Below are 5,928 nucleotides of genomic sequence, written 5' to 3'. Positions count from 1 at the left end.
GGGCTAAGATCTGTGTACACACTACCCTCCCCAAACCCCTCCTATGGAATCTCATTGGGTTGTTGTTGTTGTTGTAACGCAGACTTGTTTGCCTTTTCCCATGCAGATATGACGGGCATCCCGAAAGAGATAGCGACACACAAGCTGAACGTCAACCCATTTTACCCCCAGTGCAACAAGTTAGGCGGAAGTTCAACTCCGCAATAAATGACGCGGTCCTCGAGGAGGTTGAGAAACTGCTGGAAAATGGCTCTATCAAAGAATCAAAGTACCCTCAATGGGTCGCCAATGTGATCATGGTAAAAAAGAAGAATGGGAAATGACGGATGTGCGTAGACTTCACAAATCTAAACAAAGTCTGCCCTAAAGACTTATTCCCACTATCCCATATTGACTAGCTCATTGACTCAACGGCCTGACACGAGCTATTAAGCTTCTTAGACGTCTACTCGGGCTACAACCAGATCCTCATGGAGGAGGAAGACCAAGAAAAGACCAATTTCATCACTCACTAGGGGACGTACTACTACAGAGTGATGTCTTTCGGACTGAAAAATGCGGGGGCGGCGTATCAGAGGTTAGTGACAAAAATGTTCAAAGACCAGCTCGGCAAAACCATAGAAGTCTACATCGACGACATGTTGGTCAAGTCAAATAGGAAAGAGGATCACATCGACCACTTGAAAGAGGCCTTCGACATACTCAAACGATATGGTATGAAATTGAACCCTGAAAAGTGCGCCTTCGATGTAACCTTAGGAAAGTTCCTCGGCTTCTTGGTATCACAACGAGGCATCGAGGTCAACCCTGACCAAATCAAAGTTATAGAAGGAATACAGGAGAACCTAACCAGTAAGAAACAGGTATAGAAGTTGACTGGCCACATAACCGCCCTATCGAGATTCATCTTACGGTCCTCCTACAGATGGCATAAATTTTTTGGCGTACTCAAGAAAGACAATGGACTCCAATGGAACTCTGGGTGCGTCAAAGCTTTGAAAGAATTAAAGGCGTACCTATCTTCACCCACATTGCTCGCTAAGGCAGAACCTGGGGAACATCTCCTCATTTAACTAGTCGTGTCCGATGTGGCCGTGAGTGAGGTCCTGGTCCGAGAAAACAAAGGTACACAATCCCATATTTATTATATTAGCAAAACTTTGGTTGACGCCGAAATGAGGTACCCACACTTCGAAAAGCTAGCCTTGGCTTTGGTCGTAGCTTCACGAAAAGTTAGACCCTATTTCCAATGTCACCCCATCTCGGTGGTCACGACCTTTTCCCTAAGGAGTATTCTGCATAAACTCGAGTTGTGGGGCAGGTTGGCCAAATGGGCCATAGAATTGAGCGAGCATGATATAACCTATCAACCGTGAACGGAGATAAAGTCGCAAGTGCTCACCGACTTCGTCGCCTACTTAAGCATAAAAATAATACCTGAAGTCGAGAAGGAAGCCGCCTGTAGTTCCCCCAGAATACACGACCTATGAGTTTTGTATACCGATTGTGCCTCTAACGCGTAGAGGCGCCGGAATCGGGACTGGGACTCGTGCTCGAATTCCCAACAGGAGAAGTGATTCGCCAGTCCATAAGATGCCCAGTTATGACTAACAACGAGACCGTGATTGCAGGGCTAAAGTTAGCACTCAAGTACGGAGCAAAATGAGTCATCCTACGATGCGACTCTTAGCTCGTTGCCAATCAAGTCACAGGGGCTTTTCAAATCAAGGAACAAAGAGGGTGTTTGGATTGGCTTTTAAGCTGGTCAAACCAGCTTTTAAGCTCTTTTTAGCTTATTTGAGTGTTTGGCAAAATTTAAAAAGTGCTTGAAAATACTTGACTTTTAAGCCAAAAGCAATAAGCTAGGCAATCCCAACTTATTGCTTTTTGGCTTAAAAGCTAGCTGGGTTTGACCAAGTTATTTACCTTTTTATCCCTAATATTTTTTTATTATTCCAAAATGCCCTTCACAACAAAGGCCTTAAATTTATTCCTTTCTCTCCCATTCTTCATTTCCTGCATCTTTCCTCCATTGACCAACATTGAGATTTCAGATCAATTGTAGAAGTGAGGACAAAATAAAGTAATACGTGATGAAATATCACTATCTATGGTAACTGCACAGAAATTTAGTGAAGTTATCCACTTAACCACGAAATGGATGTTCAGGAAATTGGTAAAAAAATTATGTGTAATATCATGAAGGCAAGTGGACAATTTTAATTAATTTAATTTGACATGACTTGAAACATGAATTAGTTGAGATTAGAATCATTTTAGAATAAAAGGTCTTATAGTAATTAACTTATTTTTGGTGTTAACAGTTTTAAGGATATTTTAGTCCTTATAACAAAAAATGTATTTATAAGCACTTTTTAGCCAAACACATCAGCAACTTATTTTCAGCTCTGGTACTTCTATCCAAACACATAACTGCTTATTTCTAAAATAAGCTCCAGCACTTAAAAAGTGCTTAAAAGCTACTTAAATTAAGCCAATCCAAACGGGCTCAAAGACTACAAAAATACAAGGCCGAGATCTGCAAGTTGCTACCCGAGTTCGACGAATGCCAGCTCGACCAAATCCCTTGAGCATAGAATATCGAAGCAGATGGCCTTGCCAAACCGGCAGTGGCCATTAAAAGCATAACTGGAGAAGGGAACGTGTTCACTCTCCTCCACTCGTCGATCAACCAAATCGAGGTACGAACTATAAACCTAACTTGGGACTGGCACAATAGTATTGTCACATATTTGCAGGACAGAGTGCTTCCAGACGATAAAAAAGAAGCCAAGAAGCTTCGAATGCAGGCGGTCAGGTACATGGTCATCAATAACGACTTGTACAAAAGAATGTATGGCACGCCCTAGCAAAATGCTTAGGCCCAAACCAGATGCGACGCATTCTGAAAGAAGTCCATGAAGGTCACTGCGGATCTCACACCAACAATCTAACCCTAGTCAGATGCCTCATACGAGCATGCTACTATTGGCCCACAATGAAAAAAGAGGTCACTTGTAAGCACGTGATTTTTGCCCTATGTGAGAATTACTCCCAAAAATTCAAAATAAAATAATTTTTCTTTGTGTGCAATTTTGAGAATTTTCGTAGCATTTTTGGATAATTATTTGTATTTGTCCATGCATGTTTATTTGTTAAATTAATAAAAAATACAAAAATATGTCGTATTTGCATTTAGGATTTAATTCTACAATTAGAAGCAATTAATTTTGTTTTACAAGAACAAAAAATCATAAAAATAATGTACGTTGCATTTTTAGCATTTAATGTCCAAATTGTGTGATTTTATCGTAATTGCTATTTAATTGTGTGTTAATTGTTATTAATAATTAATTAACACTTTTATAAATTAATTTAGTTCTATAGGATAATTTAGGATTTTTAGAATTTAGTTTTAGTTTAAGAAAAAATAAAAGAAGAAAAAAGAAGCAATAAAAGAAGAAGAAAATCGGATTGGGCCTTTTCTTCAATTCTAAACCACAAGCCCAAAACCAGATAACCCCTTAACCAAACCCCTACCGGGTCAACCCGGTCCGCCCCATAACCAAACGAGTTACCCCCCCTTCCCATTTTTCATTCTTCCACCCCAAAACCCTAAAAAACACCCGCCCCCCTCCTATTCTTCTCCTTCTCCAAACCACCCCCTTCCCCATCAACCCTCCTATGGCTGCCCTTGCTGCTTCCCCCTCCACCATCACCTCCCATGGTTGCCCGCCCCCTCTCAATTCGCGTCCATCACGACCACCCCAGCAACGCCTCTCGCCCACCAGACCACTCAGCTCACGTCTCCATTGACTCAGCAGCTGCCCCTTCTTCATCTTCTTCGTCGAGCTCAAACAGTCCGTCGAGCTCCAGCCAGCTTCACCTGCTGCTTCTTCTACTTCGTCTTCACCAGTCCGTCGACCTCCAGCCATGAACGACCACGTCGCTTCAAACAACCCCACTGCCATCTCCAGCAACCACGGCTACTGTGTCTTCTTCTTCGTCAGTCCGACGACCAATACCTGAAGCCATCGATCCTCCAATCACCGGAAAAACCATCGCCAAACCACCAGCTCCCTCACAACAGGCAGCACGTCGAGTTCATGCTCAGTCATACGTCGAGGCAGTACGTCGAGGTTCCGTTCGAACCCGGGCTTCAAACTAGTAGGTTTCCGTTCTCTTTTCTTTTTAGTTCATTCAGCAGATTCGTCTTCCCCTCCTTTTCTTCTTTCTATGATTATGTTCGTGTTCCGATAGGTTGGTTTGAATTCGAACCCAGGTCTTTGTTTGTGTTAAAGATAATTCGTGTTCATTTTTTTGTTAAAAGTTCGTTAGTTTTTCATCAAGTGATTTAATGTCGAGTGTTTATGTGCTGGTCTTTAGTTTTAGATTTAGTTTGAATCATTCATCTTTGTTATGATGTTGTTTGATTTAGTTTGAGTTCAACTGATATTGAGTTTAGTGATTTAAAACTACTTGTTTGTCCCGTTTAAGTTCGGATATGAATCTGACTCTATTGTTAATTCATGAACGTTGTCGATTAGGAGTTTGTTTGGGCGAGTTTGTTATTCAGAGTTTGTTTGTTAATTGGATCGTTGATTAGGAGGATTGGATATAGCTGATGGGGGTAATATGGTAAATTGCAGTATTTTCAGGGGCATTTTCGGGATTTTAAGTTTTTAAAAAATGATTAATGAGTGCTCTGTCCACTAAGTATTAAATAATATTAAAATAATACATTATTTAATACATGGTGGGGGATAAGACAAGTGATAGTGAGAATTAATACATTGTTTAATATAGTGGAGGACAAAGCATGCGGTAGTGGGGAATAAGGAAATTAAATAAAGAAAAGATATGTGTTAGTGGGAATTAATATACTTGTTTAATATAGTGGGGGACAAAACATTAAGTAGTGGGATTCAAAAGGGGGATGGGTGGAAGATGGTGGGAATTAATTTAAGTGCTTCAAGTTTGGCTATAAATAAAGAGAGCTTGACACAAGTTAGAGGGGGATTTTCTGAACATTAAGAGAGAATTGGGGATTTTTCGGAAAAGAAAAAAACATTCTGGAAATCTAAAGAGAGAGTAATATACACCCTATATACACTCTGGATACACTGGATATACAGAGGGAGAATTCATTTTAAAAAAAAAATCGAAAAGAAAAAAAAAGAGAGGGTCAGAATTTAAGGGAAAAAACATTAACTGGTCTTTCAATCTAAAAAAGGATGTTGCTGGAATTCTGCTGGTGTTATTAAACATTGTTACTGTGTTGTTCTGTTTCCGTTACTGTTGCTGTTGCTGTGTTGTTTGCTACTGCTCCTGCTGATCATTTTCTTCCTTTTCCTTGTGGTCCCTTTACATTTCTAAGATTAGTTCTGAGGTGACTTCAAACTGCAAAAATGTTGAATTAAAAGGCTTAACAGATTGCCTATTAAAGTGTGTTCAATTAATGTATTAGAATGTACATTAGGAAATATTGTATATGTTTATGCTCATCTTAGATATGTATTTACATTGTACAACTATACTGAAAATTGGACTGTACCTAGAACTATTCTAAGTAGTTTGAACTGTTTTCTATATGCCTATGGGTACATGAATTGATAGATAATCATTACTGGAAATTATTTTGATTTAGTTTAATTAGTGAAGTATAATTCTGAATTCATGCAAACTGAAATAGAAATGAGTCAAAGCTTGTGAATTTTTAATCACGTTAGTAATGGAGATCTGTAACTATTAGGCAGAATAAAAAATGGCCATTAATTTCGTAGAATCAGTAGGCCCACTATATTTTAAGTTAGGATCGTAGTAGTAATTGCTAAGATTATTAATCCAATAGGCATGAGTTGAGTTCAAACAAGACGAGTAAACGATTAAGTTTAACAAACTTTCGAATAAGCATTAGTGATTAAGGTT

This window comes from Nicotiana sylvestris, chromosome 1, assembly GCF_000393655.2.
Source record: "Nicotiana sylvestris chromosome 1, ASM39365v2, whole genome shotgun sequence".
In the NCBI taxonomy this organism is placed as follows: domain Eukaryota; kingdom Viridiplantae; phylum Streptophyta; class Magnoliopsida; order Solanales; family Solanaceae; genus Nicotiana; species Nicotiana sylvestris.
Note: the sequence above shows the minus strand (reverse complement) of the source record.